The sequence below is a fragment of the Podarcis vaucheri genome (assembly GCF_965113315.1).
Source record: "Podarcis vaucheri genome assembly, chromosome: 16".
Classification (NCBI taxonomy): domain Eukaryota; kingdom Metazoa; phylum Chordata; class Lepidosauria; order Squamata; family Lacertidae; genus Podarcis; species Podarcis vaucheri.
The window spans coordinates 4,115,945-4,137,698 of record NC_138754.1 but is presented as its reverse complement, the minus strand read 5'-3'; the positions used below and the strand labels follow the sequence as shown (position 1 = coordinate 4,137,698).

At 47.2% G+C, this 21,754-nt stretch overlaps 1 protein-coding gene and 1 pseudogene across 3 annotated transcripts in view; one reads left to right on the top strand and one right to left on the bottom strand.

The window, feature by feature from the left end:
* The window catches only part of LOC309521650 (small nuclear ribonucleoprotein E pseudogene), a 122,445-nt pseudogene that overhangs the window by 22,336 nt on the left and 78,355 nt on the right, over nucleotides 1–21,754 (bottom strand). The gene's annotated exons all lie outside the window — the stretch shown is intronic.
* Nucleotides 13,799–21,754, top strand: part of SEMA6C (semaphorin 6C) — a 127,268-nt gene continuing 119,312 nt past the window's right edge. Inside the window, exon 1 of one of the 2 annotated variants that reach the window (XM_082202092.1) lies at nucleotides 13,799–14,125. The gene's annotated coding sequence lies outside the window, so the exon portion shown is untranslated. The remainder of the gene's footprint in view (nucleotides 14,126–21,754) is intronic. The other variant, XM_082202093.1, reaches the window with a different exon arrangement.

Sequence of the window (21,754 nt, the reverse complement as noted above, 5' to 3'; positions counted from 1 at the left end):
AGCATTGTTGAAACCCTCCAGATCCAAAATGTCCGTATTCTCGAGGAGCATCCATTCTTTCAGCCAGCAAAAAGCTGCTGCCTCATAGTACAATTTTAAGTCCGGCAGGGCAAAACCCCCTCTTTCTTTTGCATCTGTCAATATTTTAAATTTAATTCTGGGCTTTTTGCCCTGCCAGACAAATTTCGAAATATCTTTCTGCCACCTCTTGAAACATTCCATCTTGTCAAGAATCTGCAAGGTCTGAAACAAAAATAGCATTCTAGGCAATTCATTCATTTTGATCACCGCAATTCGGCCTAACATTGACAATTTCAAATTTGACCATATTTCTAGATCTTTTTTAATTTCTGACCAACATTTTTCATAATTGTCCTTATACAAGTTCACATTTTTAGATGTCAAATAAACCCCTAAGTATTTGACCTTCTTAACCACTGTCAGCCCTGTCTCTTCTTGGAATTTCTCCTTTTCCATATCTGTTAAGTTTTTTCCTAAAACTTTGGTTTTTTGTTTATTCAACTTGAATCCAGCTACCTGGCCAAACTGTTGTATTATTTCTAGAACCTTTTTCGTACTAGTGATTGGCTCTTGTAAAGTCAAAACTAAGTCATCTGCAAACGCTCTTAACTTGTAATGTTTAGCTCCGACCTGCACTCCTTTAACCTGCTGGTCATTCCTTATCATATTCAGCAACACCTCCAGAACTGAAATAAAAAGTAATGGGGAAATTGGGCACCCCTGTCGTGTTCCTTTTTCTATCTTAAGCTCCTCAGTTACTACATTGTTTACAATCAATTTAGCCTTTTGTTCAGAATATATTGCAGCCATACCATTCTCAAAACTTTGGCCTACCCCCATCCCATGAAGGTTCTTCATCATAAAGCTCCAAGAAATATTATCAAAGGCTTTCTCCGCGTCCACAAAAATCAATACTGCTTTAGTGTTTATATTCACCTCTAGCTTTTCCAAAATGTCTATTACATTCCTTACATTGTCTGCCAGGTGTCTTTTAGGGAGAAAGCCTGCTTGGTTCTTATGAATCCTTTCCATCAACACTCTTTTAAATCTTTTTGCCAAAATGTCTGCAAAAATTTTATAATCCACATTAAGTAGTGATATTGGGCGGTAGTTCTTCAGTTGAGTCTTTTCAGTCTCTGTCTTTGGTATGAGTGAAACATATGCTTCTTTCCACGATTCAGGTGCCTTCTTTCCCTCAAGGATCTCATTACAAACTTCTTTTAATGGTTGAGTCAACCATTCCTTCAACGATTTGTAATATCTAGAAGTCAGTCCATCTGGTCCTGGAGATTTGCCCAATTGCATGTTCTGAATGGCGGCCTCTATCTCTTGTTCTGATATTCTCTGGTTCAGATCCATCTTACTTTGATGAGAGATTTTTTGTAATCCATATTTATCAAGGAATTTGTCTATATCTTCTTCATTTTGCCCCCTGCCCGCCTTCAGAAGGTTTCCCGCCCCCCCTCCCCGCTTCGGAACAGCGTTCCGAAGTGGGGCAGCTGGGGCAGTTGTTCCCGCCCCCCGCCCCACTTCGGAACAGCGTTTGAAAATGCTGGGGGTCGGCAGCGAACGCTTCGCTCCCGCCCGCCAGCATTTTAAGATCGCCCGGGGCAGGCGGGGGGGAAGGCAGGCGGGGGGAGCAAAGACTTTCGCCCCCCGCCGGCCTTCAGAAGAGGTCCTCTTCTGAAGGCCGGCTGTGGGCGGAAGTCTTTGCTCCCGACCGCCAGCATTTCCCTATGGGCTTTCGTCTTGCGATGCAAGCCCATAGGGAAATTCGTCTTGTGAAGCACCTCCAAAACAGAAAACCCTTTCGCCTTGCGGGTTTTCCGTCTTGCGAGGCATTCGTCTTGCGGGGTACCACTGTAAATAAAATTTATTATTATTATTATTATTATTATTATTATTATTATTATTAGACTCCGAGTGGGGTCTGGGCAAAACAGAACAGAGGGGGAGCCGTGATTTCCTGGTGATTTGAGCTTCCAGGATCACCTTTGCCTTTTCTGCCGCAGCATCACATTCCTGGCTCACGTTCAGTTTGTGGTCTATTAAAAACAAGCACACACCCAGATCCCTTTCAGCTGCCAAGTCTGGCATTCGCCAATCCTGTCTGGGTTGTGCCTGACTCTTCCTCCCTCTTTGCAACACTCGGCACGTTATCTCGGCTGAAATTGATGTTGTTCGTCTTGGCTCGGTTTCTCCCTCCTGTCAAGATCATCGCCAATCTGTCTTCCGAGCTATTAGCCACCCCGCCTGTCGGAGTGTCACCTACAGATTTGTCATTTGCTCCTTGTCTTTCACAAAGACGTCAAAACTCAGCCGGGCCCAGGACCCAGAAATACAGGAAACTGCTTGATATTTATTTATTTATTGTTTCGTTTCGTAAAAGTTCTACTCCACTGGATTGTAAAGAGAGAGAGAGAGAGAGAAAACCCTCAAAGCAATTTACAAAAATGGTAAAATTACCAGCTAGAAAAATGAGCAACAATACAGTGGTGCCCCGCAATACGAACGCCTCGCAAGACGGAAAACCCGCTAGACGAAAGAGTTTTCCGTTTTGGAGGTGCTTCGCAAAACGAATTTCCTATGGGCCTGCTTCGCAAGACGACAATGTCTTGCGAGTTCCTACTGGTTTTTTTCCCCTCCCCCCCTTTTCTAATCCACTAAGCCGCTTATCAGCTGATCCGATCAGCAGATAAGCCGCTAAAAGCCGCTAAAAGCCGCTAAAAGCCGCTAAAAGCCGCTAATAGCGCTAATAGTGCTAATCCGCTAATCCTTCAATGGGCTTGCTTCGCAAGACGAAGAAACCGCTAGACGAAGAGAATCACAGAACGGATTCTTTTCGTCTTGCGAGGCACCACTGTAATTTAGGACATTTGAAAAGTTAAAATAACAGCTGACTGAAAACAGCTTAAGTTTCCTAAACATCTGGGTCGGCTTTTCCAAACAAAAATGTTTTAGCAGATGGAAAGAAGACAAAGTCCCGACCAGAGACGAATGGGTGATGAAGATGATGGACTACGCCGAAATGGCCGAAATGACCAAGAAAATCAGAAACCGGGAAGAGGAGAACTTTAAAAAGGAATGGGGAAAATTAATAATGTACCTAAGAGAACATTAGGGACGCAGGTGGCGCTGTGGGTTAAACCACAGAGCCTAGTAGGACTTGCCGATCAGAAGGTCGGCGGTTCGAATCCCTGCGACGGGGTGAGCTCCCGTTGCTCGGTCCCTGCTCCTGCCAACCTAGCAGTTCAAAAGCACGTCAAAGGGCAAGTAGATAAATAGGTACCGCTCCGGCGGGAAGGTAAACAGCGTTTCCGTGCGCTGCTCTGGTTCGCCAGAAGCGGCTTAGTCATGCTGGCCACATGACCACATGTATGCCGGCTCCCTCGGCCAGTAAAGCGAGATGAGCGCCACAAGCCCAGAGTCGGCCACGACTGGACCTAATGGTCAGGGATCCCTTTACCTTTTTAAAAGAACATTGGAGACAACTAAAAACTTTGGCAGGATTTGAATAACGTTTGTAATGTATTAAGAACTAGGGGAAAATTGGATTATATGAGAAAATAAGTGAAGCAGTGGGAAAAGTTTGAAAATGGTAACCACAGAGGGGTGATGGGGAGTCGGACGATTTAGGGAATCCTAAATGAGGACGAGGATGTTTTTTGTTTGAATTTAAATTTGCAATGTAAAGCTCAATAAAAGAGATTTATTTTTTAAAAGAATGTTTTAGCAGGCCTTGCAAAGGGTACAGTGAAGGCGCCTGCCTGAAATCAAGAGGCAGGGAGTTCCAGAGATTAGGTGCCTAAAATATTGAGGCTTTGAGTATAAGCGATTCTCGAACTCAGAACCCTCGGAACTCGGCGCCTGCACAAGATGCGAGCCAACTGTGCAAATGGCCCCCAGCCTGCGTCCTTTCTGGGGAAGCGAGGCACTTTTTCGATCGAGGGATCTCTTGGCGCGGACTGCCGGTCTCTCGCTGCCTCTCCCTCTTCTTGCCTGGTCTGCTTCTCTCGGCTCTTGATCTGACAAAATCTGAGTGTCGAAACCTTGGGCAAGGGAGGGAAACCTGGGGGAGCGCAGGAGGGGCGTGGGTGCCGGCGTGCCCCGCAGATCTCCAAGCCTGGGCTTGCCGGTGCCGGGTCTGGACTAGCAACCGGTTCCTCCTCTTCGCAGCCCCACAAGTTGCAACCTGAGGGGTGTGTTTCTTTTCTGAGCCGAGAAGCCGAGCTTGAAATACAAGCCAAAGGCCTGCAGCTTCAGACCTTGGCGAGGAACAACGCAGGAAGACTTGCTGATGGAAAACTTTGGTGGTTGCCATCACCTTTGCCAGTGCGCTCCCTAAATCCAGACCGATAAACTGACCCCCCTCCCGAAAATAATAATAATAGGACTTGCCCATCAGAAGTTCAGCGGTTCGAATCCCCGTGACGGGGTGAGCTCCCGTTGCTCGGTCACTGCTCCTGCCAACCTAGCAGTTCAAAAGCACGTCAAAGTGCAAGTACCACATTTTTCGCTCTATAGGGCGCACTTTTTCCCCTCCAAAAATTAAGGGGAAATGTGTGCGTCCTATGGAGCGAATGCAGGCTCCTTGGCTTCAGCCATTGCGGTCCCACGAAACACTGGATGCCTGTTTTTGTGTGTGCAGGCTGTAGCCATGGACATGCTATGTGATCGGTTGGTGAATTTGGGATGACACAATGCAAACATCCTGAGGATCCATGGGCTTTTACCTCCCCCCTCCCAGGCAGCCTCCTTTATCGCTAGCGTCCCTTATCTCCCTTCCCGATTGCTTGCCAATCAGCGGCTTTGTTTCAACACCCACTTCCCTCTTTCAAAAAAAGAAAAAAGAAAAAAAGGAGAATGATCTGCTTTTTGCTCCTCAGCAATTCGGCTCCAGGGACCTCTTGCTTTTTAGGAAGAAAAAGTGCATCTTACAGAGCGAAAAATACGGTATATAAAAGCATAACAAAACATTAAGCATTCAAAAACTTCCCTATACTGGGCTGCCTTCAGATGTCTTCTGAAGGTGGTATAGTTTCTTATCTTCTTGGCTCACAGGTCCATACCCTCCAACATTTCTCCTACGAAAATAAGGACATCCTAAGGAAAAGCGGGACGTTCCGGGATCCAGTCAGAAACCGGGACGGCTTCTGTAAATCTGGGACTCTCCCTCAGAGAGTCTGGGATTCCCAGAAACCGGCGTTCAACAACTCGCTCCCATCTTTATTTTCTTAACAAGAATCCTGGAGACAGCACCCCATGGTGGCTCTGGGGCTCGGCCCATTTTTTCCTACGGGTGCCTCACCGCCCCACCCCCCACTGGGGAGAGGCTGGCTGTCGCACGTTGCCGTTGCTTTTGCACACTTAATTGCCAGTGTCACTAATGGATCCGCTCGCTGGAACTAATGAGCTCAGCCTGGGAAGAAGATGCGCTTGTCGGCCTGTTCCACAGGGAGCGCGCCTCATCCTGTTATTTCCTGGTTGTGCCGGCCTCTGGGGGGGGGGTGTGTGTGCATGTGCCACAGTCCTCTCTCTGGTCTCCAGCAGGCATCTGAGAGCATCTCCCCTCCAATCATCCCATAAATATATTTATTTATTCCAACACAAGAGGTAAAGGCAAAGGACCCCTGGACAGTAAAGTCCAGTCATAGAATCATAGAATCATAGAATCCTAGAGTTGGGAGAGACCACAAGGGCCATCGAGTCCAACCCCCTGCCAAGCAGGAAACACCATCAGAGCACTCCTGACATACGGTTGTCAAGCCTCTGCTTAAAGACCTCCAAAGCAGGAGACTCCACCACACTCCTTGGCAGCAAATTCCACTGTCGAACAGCTCTTACTGTCAGGAAGTTCTTCCTAATGTTTAGGTGGAATCTTCTTTCTTGTCGTTTGGATCCATTGCTCTGTGTCCGCTTCTCTGGAGCAGCAGAAAACAACCTTTCTCCCTCCTCTATGTGACATCCTTTTATATATTTGAACATCATATCATCCCTTAACCTCCTCTTCTCCAGGCTAAACATGCCCAGCTCCCTTAGCCGTTCCTCATAAGGCATCGTTTCCAGGCCTTTGACCATTTTGGTTGCCCTCCTCTGGACACGTTCCAGTTTGTCAGTGTCCTTCTTGAACTGTGGTGCCCAGAACTGGACACAGTACTCCAGGTGAGGTCTGACCAGAGCAGAATACAGTGGCACTATTACTTCCCTTGATCTAGATGCTATACTCCTATTGATGCAGCCCAGAATTGCATTGGCTTTTTTAGCTGTCAAAGGCGACTATGGGGTTGCAGCGCTCATCTCGTTTTCAGACTGAGGGAGCCGGCGTTTGTCTGCAGAAAGCTTCCCGGCTAATTCTCCTCTGGTCTCCTCATTGCCCAAACAGGACTAATTTAGCCAGCTAGCCCTGGTGATCATCTAATGTTTATCGGATGGATTTCCCCCCTAAATTGATTTTTTATTTTATTGTTATCCACGTTTTATACTGTATATTATGCTGTTTTTTGTAGCATCAATTAAGTGTTTTAAATTTGTTGTTCGCCGCCCTGAGCCTGGTTTTCTGAACCGGGAAGGTCGGGGTATAAATTATTATTATTATTATTATTATTATTATTATTATTATTATTATTATTATGTATCCAGCATGACTAAACTGCTACTGGTGCACGGAAGACCGTGATGAGTGCCAGAGCGCACAGAAACACCATTTACCTTCCCGCCGCAGTGGTGCCTATTTATCTACTTGCGCTGGCGTGCTTGCGAACTGCTAGGTTGGCAGGAGCAGGGACCGAGCAATGGGAGCTCACCCCGTCATGGGGATTAAAACCGCCGACCTTCCGATCAGCAAGCCCAACACAAGAAGAGCTTTCTGGATCAGGCCAGTCACTGAGTCAGGAGAGGTCCTTCAATCTCTCTCTCTCATTTTTGTTTTGCTTTTGTTTTACCAACCCTGAACTTCAGCAAACTTGGCCACCTCACTGCTCGCTCTTATCTAAACATCCTTTCTGGATAATATAAAAACCGCAGGTCCCAATACCGATCCTCAGGGGACTCCACTTTCTATTTCTCTCCATTCGGGAGAACTGCCCTTTGCTTCCTGCAACTGAACCAATTCCTGGCCCACAAAAGAAGCTCTCCTCTTCTTCCTCGACTGCTAAGCTTGCGGAGGAATCTTCGGCGAGGCGCTCTGTCGAAAGCTTTTGGAAAGGCCAATAGCACAACCTGTCTGGATGGCACAATGTCTACTTGGAAGTAAGTCTCACTGAGTTCAGTGGGGCTTCTTACCGGGAAATGGGTAGAGGATTTGAGCCTTGATATGAAGTGAAATATACTCAGAGTCGCAAAGTGATTTCATGCTCTTTATTCAGCTCATAGTGGTGAGGAGGAATGAATGAAAGTCCCCTCACAGTATCTGCTTTATATACATTATTTACACAATGTTTCAGTTTAACAATAATCTTCCTTTACATGTGTATCCCCCGTTTTCGATTTCCTTCCCCTCCTTCTCTGGTTACATAGAAAAATTGTTTAATTAAACTACACCTCCCTCTTGACTTCTTTTTTAGATTCTTTCTACTTTCCCTCCCAAATCACCTTTTACTGCTTGATTTTATCTGAAGGCAGCCCTTTAAGTTTTTAATGTTTGATGCTTTATTGTGCTTTTACTATTCTGCTGGGAGCAGCCTAGAGTAGCTGGGGAAACCCAGCCAGACGGGAGGGGTATAAATAATGTTGTTGTTGTTGTTGTTGTTGTTGTTGTTGTTGTTGTTTACAATAGTTCTTTAAATAACTACATAACTTCCCCGTTCTTTATTTAAGGCTTTTTGTCTTCTTGGTTTCTTATTCTTCCGGACGTTTTGCCATTTCTGTGTAGTCCATTAATTTTGCTCGCCACTCTTCCTTGGTTGGGACGGTATCTCCCTTCCATTTCTGTGCATCAAACGTCCTGGCAGCTGAGACTGCTTGCATAAATAATTTCTTCTGGTCTTTCGGTATGTCCTATTATCCCTAGAAGAAAGGCTTCTGTTTTTTTGATAAAGGCGTGACGACACCTTACATTTCTATTTATATAGGAAGATATAGCTCTGCAGTACCACATGCATGCAGAAGTCCTTCAGTTCCATCCCCAGTGGGATCTCTGGGTAATAATAATAATAATATATGCTGCCAATCTGGGTGGCTTCCAACAAAATACTAAAAACACAATCAAACACCAACCATTAAAAAGTTCCCTATAACAAGGCTGCCTTCAGATGTCTTCTCAAAGTCATATAATTACTTAACTGTTTGACATCTGATGAGAGCTGGTGGACCTCACTGTGGGAGGGAGTTCCACAGTCTAACTATGCTCTGCATGAAGATGTCCTTTCTTTTTTCTACCCAATTTTGATATTTTAGCTCTGAAGATATTTGAGGATTTGCTGCCGAGTTATTTTAATGTGTGGCAAGAATGGCATCTAGGGGCAGGTATTTTATTAGAGTTTCAATTCTGCTTTCAAGCTCTATAGCTGCTCCCTCATTGAAAAATAAAAACCCTTAACTTAAAAGCACCACTTTATGATTCGGAGTGAGTGTGTTGATGGTACTTTCTGACTTTAAACAGAGATGGGGAACCCTGCGAAAGATGAATTGGGGATTCCACCCTCCAACCAGAACCAGTTAACAAAGCCGTTGTGGTGAAGCGCTTAGGGTGTCGGAATAGGACCCGAGAGACCTGGGTTCAAATCTCCACATTCAGCCACCAAGCTCCCTGGGTGACGCTGGGCTAATTCCTGCTTCTCTCAGCCTACCTCACAGGGTTGTTGTGACGATGAAATGAGGATGAGGGAGAAATCTGTACGCGTATAAATGCAACAAATAAAAAGCTGACAAACGGATTGAATAAAACAAGCAAATAAATGTATTATCGGAGAGGGAGAGGGAGAGAGAGAGAGAGAGAGAGATCCACTGTTTGTTCTCTAGATCACAGCTGTCACCTCCTTCAAGAAACCCTCAGTTGATTAATTGCTGAAATTTTGCTTGCGACTAAAACAGCCTTCACGGAAAACAAAAAAGCAGGCTTTGTACTATTTTTTTTATTTTGGGGTTTAAAAAAAAGGTGGTATGTATTTTACAGCAAGTACCATCTGCGAAGAAGTATTCCCTCCATATAACGAAGAAAAGCAAACGCTTTTTCTCGGCACCCATTCATCCTAAAGTCATAGAGTTGCAGGGGATCCTTTGTGGTCATCCATCCCAACCCTCCGACTCAGTCCATAGTACAGGATTGTGCCAAAAAGTCCCACAGACCCTGCTGGAACAACTCCCAGCGAAGGAGAGTCCACCACCTCATGAGGCGGGCAGTTCCACTGTCAAACAAATCATACCATTAGGTAGGGTTGGAGCGGCTGACATTTTTCAAGCTGGGGGCCACATGGACCCATAGCAGAAGGCCATACCACTAAACTGTGTGTCTCTCTATGGGCCTTTTTTGTTTTAAAGATACATTTTGTCAGCCCTGGAGGACCACCAAAACCTTTAGGCATTGCGGAATAACAGCAGGAGACCCACAAAACTGATTATACAGAAGTTCTACTCAATGTAAACCCAATGAAATGAATGGAGCTAAGCTAGCCATGCCTATTAGTTGTAATGGGTCTACTCTGAGCAGGCCTAGCACTAGACATAATGCCATACTGCTATGCGATGCTCCCTACTTGCAATTCATGAGGACTAGAAACCTCCTAGTCATGAGAGCTGGACCATAAAGAAGGCTGATCGCCGAAGAATTGATGCTCTTGAATTCTGGTGCTGGAGGAGACTCTTGAGAGTCCCATGGACTGCAAGAAGATCAAATCTATCCATTCTGAAGGAAATCAGCCCTGAGTGCTCACTGGAAGGACAGATCCTGAAGCTGAGGCTCCAAGACTTTGGCCACCTCATGAGAAGAGAAGACTCCCTGGAAAAGACCCTGATGTTGGGGAAGATGGAGGGCACAAGGAGAAGGGAGGACAGAGGACAGTGTTCTTGAAGCTACCAGCATGAGTTTGACACAACTGCGGGAGGCAGTGGAAGACAGGAGGGCCTGGCGTGCTCTGGTCCAGGGGGTCACGAAGAGGCGGACACGACTAAACGACTAAACAACAGAAACCTCCTCAGTTCAAATGGCCGTGGATACTTCCAAGGATCCTTGAGAACTGGTGCTGTGGGGATTTCTTAGCCCCGATATAGCAACACATTAGTCCTGTCTAGCTCAGTACTACACTGACTGGCATAGTAAACTGGCTGAAATTAATAGAGTTAAAACCATCTCGCATTACAGGAGCAGGGAATGAAACAAAGGGAGTGGATGAGCTAAGTCCTGCTCAGAGTAGATCCAGCGAAATTGATGGATCCAAATTACGGTAAACAGGCCCAGCCGTTTCAGTCTACTCTTTGTGCGATTTTCTGCAAGCCAGAGGCCTGCAGGTTTGGACTACAACTCCCATTAGCCAGCAGTTCTTCATGTGCTCGCTGTGGCTGATGGGAGTTGTAGTCCCAAACATCTGCCAGACCACCAGCTTGTGTAAGGCTGAGTTTGGATGTTGTGCCTGATCTTCAGCTGAAATCTCACCTGCGGATTTCCACCTGCTGTCCAGACACAGGCCTCTCCTCTTGTTCTACTCAAGGCTGGTGGGACCCTTGGTTCTACAGATGCGGCTGAACTACAACTCCCATCATCCCTGATCATTGGGCAAGACAGCTGGGGCTGATGGGAACTGAAAAATGTCTAGAGGACCAAAAATTCCCCCAGGCAGATAAACTGGTGGCAGTGGTTGTTCATCTGCTTTATTGGTTGAATTTAATTGTTCTACCCCACAAGTTGTTTGGGGTGTGTATTTTTTTGTGTGTGTGTGTGTGTGTGTGTGTATATATATATATATATATATATATATATATATAGACGCGGGTGGCGCTGTGGGTTAAACCACAGAGCCTAGGGCTTGCCGATCAGAAGGTCGGTGGTTAGAATCCCCACTACGGTTTGAGCTCCCGTTGCTCGGTCCCTGCTCCTGCCAACCTAGCAGTTCAAAAGCACGTCAAGTGCAAGTAGATAAATAGGTACCACTCTGGCGGGAAGGTTCGCCAGAAGCGGCTTAGTCCTGCTGGCCACATGACCCGGAAGCTGTACGCCGTCTCCCTCGGCCAATAAAGCGAGACAAGCGCCGCAACCCCAGAGTCGTCCACGACTGGACCTAATGGTCAGGGGTCCCTTTGCCTTTACTATATATATATATATGATACTGTTATATTGTGTTTGATGTTATATTCTGGTCCCTTTGTTCACCTTGAGCAGCACCTGGTGAAACAGGTAGGTCCAGTACACCTGAAGGAGTGTCTCCACCCCCATTGTTCTACCTGGACATTGAGGTCCAGCTCCGAGGGCCTTCTGGCTGTTCCCTCCCTGCGAGAAGCCAAGTTCCAGGGAACCAGGCAGAGGGCCTTCTCGGTGGTGGCGCCCGCCCTGTGGAACACCCTCTCACCAGATGTCAAAGAGAAAAACAACTACCAGACTTTTAGAAGACAGCTGAAGGCAGCCCTGTTTAGGGAAGCTTTTAATGTTTAATAGACTATTGTATTTTAATATTCTGTTGGAAGCCACCCAGAGTGGCTGGGGAAGCCCAGCCAGATGGGCGGGGTATTAATAATAATAATAATAATAATAATAATTATTATTATTATTATTATTATTATTATTATTATTATTATTATTATATTACTAAACCAGTCGCTAGTCCTCAGGCTCCTTATTTGGCTACTGAGAGACAGACAAGACTTGACTCCGCTCACACCATCAGACATCGAGTGAATGTCCTTTCCACTCAAGGGAATTGTGAGCGTGGTCCATCCAACCCCAAATGAGAGCCTGGTAGGAGAAATAGAATCATCCAGGAGTTGGAAGGGACCCTACGAGGGTCATCTAGTCCAACCCACTGCAACGCAGGAATCTCAGCTAAAGCATCCACGACTAGGGTTGCCGTATTTCAAAAAGCAAAATTCCTGACACCCCCAAATTGTTGAGCTTTTTGGGGGGAACCTCACCCCCAAAATAGTGCTTTTAAGCTTTAGGAGCCATTTCTGCTGCTTTTTCCATTGTGTTGCCATATATCGGGGCTTTCCCTGACATTTTGACAATTCAGCAATATATCCACACACATCCACACACCCCTGACGCCATCCAATCTCTGCTTAAAAACCTTCAATGTAGTAGAGTCCGCAACTGACCAAGGGGCACTTAAACGTGTTGAATAGTTGCCTAAAGACAATTTTGAGGCCCTGAACTGTTCCAGTAATTTGAGCTTCCTTAGCCCCATTTCTGGATGGGTGAAAGGCAGTCAACAGTTACTGGAAGATGCAGGAATTGCACTCAGCCCATGCTCAGAGGCACACTGTGGCTCAGCTGTGGGAAAGAGCTCTCTTTGGGTGAGTCCTGCAGGACCCAGAAAAGCGCTTAAGAAGAAAACAAATTAATTCTTCAGCTTCTGTTGACCTGTTTTATTTGACTGTTGCTCTCCTTAACCATGAGGAGGCAAACTAAGACCCGGGGGCCGGATCCGGACCAATCACCTTCTAAATCCGGTCTGCAGGCAGTCCGGGAATCAGCGTGTTTTTTACATGAGTAGAATGTGTGGTTTTATTTAAAATGCATCTCTGGGTTATTTGTGGGGCATAGGAATTTGTTTATTTTTTTTTCCAGAATATAGTCCGGCCCCCCACAAGGTCTGAGGGCCGGTGGACCGGCCCCCTGCTGAAAAAGTTTGGTGACCCCTGCGACACAGTGTTGCTCGTGAAATTATAGAATCTAGCCCAACCCCTTCTAACGCAGGAATCCATTTGCCCAACTTGGGAATCGAACCCTCGACCCAGACCTCTACCAGCGGAGCTATCCTGCAGCTGTTTCAGAATGTTTTCAAATAGGAACCTAGGAAGATGCTTTATCCTGCGTCAAACCATGTTCCATATAGCGCCATACTGTTGACACGGACCGGCAGCGGCTCTCCGGGGTTTCCGACGGGGGACATTCCCAACCCTATCTGACGACGAGGAGGACTGAACAGGGAATGTCTGCATGAAGCAGCTGTTCCACCCCTGAACCACAGCACTGCTCTTTAAAATGAAGTCAAGATTCTAGTCCTCATTGTTCCGCAGAACGGCATTATTCTCCAAAAAAAAAAGCTTCTAACGCGGGGAAGGCTGGCCTAGGAATTAAATCCTGCAGTGGGGCTCAGTCCTGCAACACCCCCCTCCCCCCAAAAAACCAGAGCCTTTCTTTTCAGCTGCTTCGCTTCTTCAACCACAACAACGTCTGAACTCTGCAAGCGCTGAAGTCTCGCCGATTTACCCCAGCGCAACTTTGCCACCCCAAGCCGGATCCGCCCCGCCCTCCAACCCCAACGGGTCTACTCCGAGCAGGGATCTCTCTCTCAACCCCCCCCCTTTGCATTAGCAAAGTGCTGAGTTGGGTCTTTTTTTTTTTTTTTTGGCTTCCTTGTCTCCCTCCTCCATCCTGCGCCCTCCTCTCCCTCACCGCCCTGCTATCCGGAGGAAGCTGAAGGTCACCCGGACCCTCTTGCTGCCCGTGCCCGGGTCCTGCCTCCTGCCGCCCGAGGCCCCGATCCCAGCTTTCGCGGCGGCGGCCGCGGAGGGAGGCGAAGGCGGGCCTGGCCGGGCCGGGCGAGGCGAGGCGGAGCTGCGCGCAAGGGCGCCCGGCGCAGATTGGCGCGCCCTGCTGCAAGGGGCGGGCTGGCCTGCGCTGGGGCGTTGAGTTACGAGCCTGTGCCTTGCCAGGGGCTTTGTTTGTAAGCTTTCTCGCCGTCTCTCCACCTCTTTCCCCCCCTCTCTCTCCCCCCACCCCTGCCTTATGCCTTTCCTTCCTCCAGCTCAGCCATCGGAGCTCCACGCAAGGCATCTAATTCTTTAAGTCCTCTCCAGGCGCGCAGAGAATCTTGCACCAGATTGATCCTTATTTTTTATTTTTGTACTGGCTCTGCCTTTTCAGAACCCCTCTCTTTCTTCCCTCCCCTCGGACGGTTCCCCCCATCCCTTCTCCTCTGCAGAGGCGAGGAAAAAGAGCTCCTGGATTCCCAAGGTAAGGCAATATCTCTTCTTTCTTTCTTTCTTTCTTTCCGGGAGGCGGGCGGCGTTCCTTTGGCGAGGATGGGCTTCGGGCTCGTATTGCCAAGCGCGCTCTGGCGATGGTCTTTTCGCTGCGGCGGTGGCGGCGGCGGCTGGCGCGCGGGGTGGCTTGCATCTAGTCACCACCAAAAAGGAAAGGGGGAAAAAAAAACCTCAACCCCCCTCTTCAACCTTCCCAAAATACAACAAACCGTTCTCCTGTAGCCCCCAAACCAGCGCGCGCCCTCTCTCTTTGCGCGTCAGTTCCGACCCACTCCGAGGATCGCGAAACAGAACCCCCCACCCCCTCAGTTTCAACTTTAGAAGCTGGTCGATTTCATTGCCCACCCCCTTTAAATAAATAAATAAACGCACGCACTTTTTTAAAAAAATTGCATTAGATGTTTAACAAGAAGAAGAACAAGCGTCACTTCTCCAAAAAACAACAACCCATCAGAGCTTCAATTGCAGTGTCCGTAATAGTAACCAATAACTGGTTGGGTGTTAGGCAAAAACAAAATCGTCAAGGAATAATAATACACGAATTTAAAATTGCATTCTGTTTGTGTTTCTGTTAATATTCTATTTGCACGACTACTTCGCCCAAGCTTGCGCCACTGTTTGGAACCCAAAGCGCCTCGTAAGTCAATTTCCTGGTCAGAAATTTCGCCCAGAGCTGCTGACGGCGAAATTATAGCTGGTGAACTTCCAGCTCTGTTGCTTTGGCTTTCGGCTCCGTTGTTGCTCTTGGCTTGGAAACTTCTCCTCCGAGAAAGGCAGGGAGGAGGAAGTGATTGGTGGTGGTTACGGGCAGGAGCTGAGATCCTCGAATTATGTCTCTTGTCTTCTTGGGGGACTTCGGTTTACTTTCAAGGGATCAAGCCACGAGCTTGTTTTCCAGTCGGACTCTCCTTTCCTCCCCAAATAACCAGGCTATTATTTTGGTGTGTGTGCGTGTGCGCTGAAGGGGGCAAGCAACACAGAGAGAAAAAGTGTGTGTGTGTGTGTGTGTGTGTGTGTGTGTGTGTGTGTGGAGTTGGCTGGAGTTCCAGGACTCCCATCCTGTGGCCAAAAAAACTCTTGTTTTGAAACAATTAAGTGAAGCCAAAACTCACACAGCTGGAGAATTGTAACTGAGCTCCCTTCGTAGCCGGAGAGGGGAAAGGGGGAGGAGGCGCAGTCAAAGGAGCCAGCTCAGAAACTCTTTTTGTGGCATTGATCTTGGACAAAGTAGGCTCAGCTGACTTCTGGGACTGCCAGAATCCAAGAAAAAGTGGGGGGGGGGAGAGAGAGACACACACACACACACACAAAGGGTTGAATCCAGTGCTAGCCCTACTCTGAGTAGACCTGTTGCAGTAAATAGACTTGGCAAACTTTGGTTCATCTTTTGTTTGTAAACGCTTAGATGAGGGGTTGGTTTTGTTTGTGTATTTCAATGCAATGGAGCGGTATATAAATGTTGCGGAACGAAATGAGTTTTAATTTTGATGTGTTTTCCCCTGAGTTGAGTTGAAGAATCTGGATCAGGACAAAGTGGGGGCGGGGGGCTTCTCCAGCTTCCTGTTCTCCCAGTGGGCAACCAGATGATGATGATGATGATAAATAAATAAATTATTATTTCTAACCCCCCCCCCCAATCTGGATGGGGTTTCCCCAGCCACTCTGGGCGGCTTTCAACAGAACGCTGAAAACAAAATAAAACATTAAGCATTCAAAAACTTCCCTAAGCAGGGCTGCCTTCAGATGTCTTCTAAAATTCTCAAAGATTCCTCCGTGGGACCCGAGTTCAAGAGAACTCTCTCCCCCTCCTGTGATTTGCAGCGCCTGGTAGAACTGGGAAATGCTTAGAATTCTGGAGAGCTGCTGCCAGTCCGTGCTGGCAGTGCTGAGGTAGCTGGACTCTGTAGAAGGCAGCTCCTGATGTTCCTGGCAGTAAGGCGGAAAAGACCTTTGAAAGGGCCCTCCGTTACCTTTACCTGTTCCTGATATGGGGCTCTTTTGATGTACACAGACCTTGCCAAATTCTGTGCGGGGCTGACTTCTGAGCACGCCCTCATTAGGATTTGTCTTCTTCTTTTTTTAAAAAAAAAAAATATTTTTATTAAACAACATAACACATTATCAGTCCAAATAATCAGTTACATTATTTTCCCCCATTCCCCTCAGCTCCCCTCTCTGGTTTCTTTACCCATATTGTTCTCAGCATATTATAAAATTGTACATATCCTTGCCTTGCCTATCATATGTTCAACTAATAAATTTGTGGATGTTCATTCAAAACCTGCCAAGGAGTCCAAATCTTTTTGTTGTCTTTTTAGATAGTTTGTAAAAAGTTCTTCCTTGAAGTCACGATTGTCCTTTTCACGCAGTTTGTATGTCAATTTAGTCAATTCAACATAGCTCATCAGTTTTTTCTTGCCATTGTTCTTTCGTTGGGGTTTCCTCATTCTTCCATCCTTGTGCTAGCAAGACTCTTTCCATCATTAGGATTTGTCTTCTGAGCTGGAGGTTCCCATCCCTTCCAGAACCCCATTCATTCCCACCTGGTCTTTGTGACAGAGATGGCAACTGAGGGCTGAGATGGTTTCTTAATTCCAGGTGGGGAGGGTGGAATACAGTTGAGATGGGCCTAACCATGTGGGGGTGTTGTATAGATCACTGCAGAGGTTGCTAAACTGTCCCAAGGATAGAGAGCCACCTGTGGCCTGGTCCTCCAGGTGTTGGCATATTCCAAACCCCACCACCATCCCTGAGCCAGGCCAACAACATCTGTACAGCCACTGATACTTCATCACCCCGTGTGAAATGAATGGCAATACTTGTAGCTTTCCAGAAACTTTGCTCCTGAGGAATAATAGTAATGTATACCTGAAAGACGCGGGTGGCGCTGTGGGTTAAACCACAGAGCCTAGGGCTTGCCGACCAGAAGGTCGGCTGTTCGAATCCTCGCAACGGACCGAGCTCCTGCTGCTTGGTCCCTGCTCCTGCCAACCTAGCAGTTCGAAAGCATGTCAAAATGCAAGTAGATAAATAGGTACTGCTCCGGCGGGAAGGTAAACAGCGTTTCCATGCGCTGCTCTGGTTCGCCAGAAGCGGCTTAGTCATGCTGGCCACATGACCCGGAAGCTGTACGCCGGCTCCCTCGGCCAATAAAGCGAGATGAACGCCGCAACCCCAGAGTCAGCCACAACTAGACCTAATGGTCAGGGGTCCCTTTATACCTGAAGGAGCGTCTCCACCCCCATCGTTCAGCCCGGACACTGAGGTCCAGCTCAACTGGGTGGGTGTTTGTGTCCATGGGCGGTTATGGGAGAAATGGGTGTGTGGTCTCACCCCTTTGGCATGGGGTGCAATCACAGGCCTAGCCCCCTAGGATGACCCAGGGGTTGTCTCCAAATAATTTTCACTCTCAGTAGACCCATTGAACTGAAGGTACCTAAGTTGGTGATGCCCATTGATTTTGATGGGCCTGTTTCAGTGGTTCCCGGAGTGATCAGTCCTGTCCTGTGGGGGGGGGGCGGTGGGATAATTTAGGGGGGCACTTAGAAGCAGGGGGACTGGAGGTGGTCATTCAAGTCTCCTGCTACGTGGCTTTAAACCAGACCTAGGGGAAACTGCTATTTCTCCATCAAGCCCAACCATCGCATTAAGAATTTACCGCGCGTTGAAGTACATCAGTTACTAAATGTGACATTGAGGATTCCTGCTAAATGACTATCAGACTTTGAGAAGCTGGTGGCACTGGATCGAATTCATCAGTTCTCTTGAACTAAGCTAAATAGTTTTAATTGGATTTTGAACAAATGTGCAGTTAATTGTTCTGAATGTCGTCGTGTTGTTATCTTCCCTAGTGAGTCGTGCAAACTGCTATTCCGAATTGTTATTATTTAATTAAATTTGTACATTGCTTAAACTTGCCCAAGGCAACATGCCCCAAATAATGCTTTTTCTAGGGTAAGGGGATGAGTTTATGGCGCCAAGGGGGTAGTGGCCCCCAAAAGCTGGGGAGCCACTGGAGTTTTCTGAGTAGGACTAGCCTTGCCCGCAGCTCCTGGGTCCCACCGTTGCCTCTGCCACAGACCTCATCACAGGCTCTCGTTCATAGGGAAATAAAACAGGGCCTTCTCTGTGGTGGCCTCCTGTGGCTTTCAATACCTTCCCTAGAAAGGATGAAAGTGTGTGGGCCTCCTCTGCATGGGCGTTCAGGAGAACCCCGAAGGCTTGTTTTTGTTCTGCTCCACATTTTGTGGTTCTGCTTTCTAATAACTTGTTTTACTGGTTGTTGACGGGCGATAGCTCAGTCGGTAGAGCGTGAGACTCTTGATCTCAGGGTGGGAGCTTGAGCCGGGGGCTGGACTAGATGATTCTTGTGGCCCCTTACAAATCCAGGATTCCATGGAGCTGTTTTGTTACTTTGCTGAGATTTTAAGAACTTTGGAGGCTGGGGCCACTATGTTGTTGTTTTTATTGATTCAAATTGTCTATTGTCTCTTCGTCTTAAATCTTGGCGGTGTGGACACCCTGGAAAGTGTGTTTGTGGAGGGTTGGTGGTCTATGTTCGTTTTTAACCTGTTGAACAAATGCATTCAAACATCACAGGCATACCTCGCAAGGGTGTTTTTGTAAGGCTGTCAATGGGAATAAGGGAATGTTCTGCGCGTTTGAAAGAGCGGTAGATAAACTCGAAGATTTTTATGCTTGAAAGTGAATTCCTCAAGCAGCAGCTTCCGGTTTTGATTTTTTTATAAAAGGTTAATAGAGAACCAGCCCCTTTTGTAAGTGTCCACTTTCAAAATATTTCCTCCAAACGGCCAGAGTCCACACTTCAGCCGTACAACAACCCTGCGGTGTAGTTTAGGCTGGGAGACTGTGATTTTCACCCAAGGGGACTTACATTTGTCTCTGACAAAGTTCAATTCAAAGCAAACCCACTGGTGCAGAGAAGACCCATTGACTAACACGACTAACTTAGATCCATCCGTATCAATGGGTTCACGCTAAGCAAAACTCAGTTGGAAATCACCCATTGAAATTAGTGTTCCCAAGAGTTACAACTTTGATTATTTAAGTGGGTCACCTCTGAGTAGGGTCATTGTGTTGGCCTCCAGAGAGGTTTTCTTGCAAAACGCTTAGAGGTTTTCTTACAATCAAGCAGCTCCAAATTTTGTGAAGTAAATAAAACTCAAAGCTCTCGGCTTCTGCTCTAGTAAACGGTGGTAATCCATGAAGCTTCACTTTTAATTAGTTATTTTAATCAGGGGATCATAGAGTCGTAGAACTGTAAAGTTGGAAGGGGCCATGGGGGTCATGTCCAAAGTCCGTTTCGGGGGCCTAATCCGGCCCGCCAGTTGGTTTCATCCTGCCCCTGTAGCAGTTGATTTCCTGGGGCAAAATCCTAAAGAAACCCTCAACAACGTCAATCCTAAAAAGAATCCTAAAAAACAACAACTTTGGTTGGCCCTCATGGCCCTTCACTTCATCAAATCTGGCCCTCTTTGAAAAAAGTTTGGACACCACTGCTAGTCCAACTCACTGCAAGGAGGAATCTTTTGCCCAACAAAAGGGTTCTTGAACCCATGATTAAAGGTTTCGTTCTCTACCACCTTTAGCCGTATTTTGAGAGGCGTCATTTGCCAGGGGAGGGGTCCCAGTTCCAGACAGTTAACCTCCAATTTCTCTCCGTGCTCCAGGGGTGGGGTGCCAAGTGGAAGCAGGGGTTGCGATGACAAAGAGTGCAGTTTGATCTGGATACTTGCATACTTTCCCACCAGTTCAGTTGCCCTCCAAAGAAATCTTGTGGATGAAGCTTTTCCCTTGAACAGAGCCCCTTGCGAGCAAAACCGCACCTGTTGAATTTTGTCTGCTTAAAGTAGATTGCTAGGAGAGGGGGAGTTAATTACGAACGGAAAAAAATCGAGGCACCACTCCCCTAAGTCGCTTTCTCTGCCTATCAATCTATCTTCCTATATGCATAAAAACTGAAGGCTGTCGTCACGCAGCCCCCATTGGAGGATATGCAGTGCTGCATCACCGTCCCAGATTTGCATGAAGCAGTGGGGTTGGGAAGGTGGAAAGCAAGCTTCGGGAATTGCATGGGGTGGGAAGGGGAAACTCGGGGGGGGGGTTACTGGGGTGGGGGAATGGCAGGAAGTTTGGTGAGCAGATCCAGTAAAGGAACAACCCTCTATCCACACACACAACCCACAGATACACACAATTTTTACGGGCAAGTTTGGTGAAAACATCCCTCTGTTTCCTGCTAGCAGCGCCCTCGGAAAAACTAGCTAGAAAGTTGTTGTTTTAAAAAAATCCTATTTGCCGTCCATTTTCTCCCCTAGCCTGCCTTAGCCGTAGTTTTCAAAGCAGGAATGATGACCCCATAGCCCCTGAAAAAAGGTTGCTGGACTCCCAACTGCCCACTGAGCATGCTGGCCACAGGCTCCCAGTTTTAAAGTTTTTGAAAGGTTACTTAAGGAAGCTTTCCCCTGGAATGTTTCGTAGCAGGGATTTGGGCGAGAGGGGAATTTAATCGCCTTGGTTTCTGCAGAGAATGGGGGGGAGCTGTTGCTCCTCACTTAATCTGAAGGGTCCATTGCCCTCGTTCTGTCAAGCGACGCCGAGATGCCGTGAGGGGCTTTCGCTGCTGGTGGCTCGCTATCCGCTCCTGCGATTAATTTGGGGATAAGGCTGGCGTTTCGGCGGCTCGTTCGTTTATTTATTTATTTTCAAAATCCCTTTCGCCCAAGAAAAGAGTAAGATCAGGGCTGTGAGCAAGGCGAAAACATTTCGTACGCGGAGCAACAGTTTTAAAAGCGTGCTTTAATTGCGTAGTTCCTTGAAAAACGAAAATGAAAATGGGATAATTTATTTATTTGTTGCATTCACATCCTGCTTTTTCCTCCATGGTTCCTCCCTCCCTCCTCTCTTATTTCCCACAACAACCCTGTCAGGTAGGTGAGGCTGAGAGAGTTTACAACTAGTCGAAGGTCCAGGGAAAATAACTTCATGGCAGAGTGGGGATTTGAACCCAGTTCTTTCTCTCTTTCTCAGGCTTTAAGGTCCTCCTGTGGGCTGTTCCCCTAATTTTGCATGGTTTTCCAGCGGAAGTGCACTCTGCACTTTCTCAGGGACCCTCTTCTTCTTTTAATCCCTGGATGGGCCAGGGTTAAGCTGGAGCATCAAAGATTCATGAACCGCACCTGGGGCATGAATTAAGTCCTGGGTTTTGAATGGATGGGAAATCCCAGTGCCTTTTCTCGTAGCATTAAGGCTCCATCGAACAAGCTTACGGGTCGATATGCGTTGAACGAGCTGCAAGGTTAATACTTTCTGCAACAATTGATGTTGCTTATATAGATTTCGGGCAGGAGGACGAGGTGGAGCCCAAAGACCAAGGATGGGCAGCTTGCGGTTGGGGGAGCGGAAACTCAGGGAATCGATCGGACTTGAGTTGAGTTTTGGAAAGCTGATAGATAGAACCACACCGATCATCGTTTTTCGCCTCTGTCGAAATTTGGGAGGTCTCCAGTACATTGGTATCTGCCTGCTTTTGTTACCACACAGTGGCATAGCGTGGGGGGTGCAGCAGGGGCCGGCCACA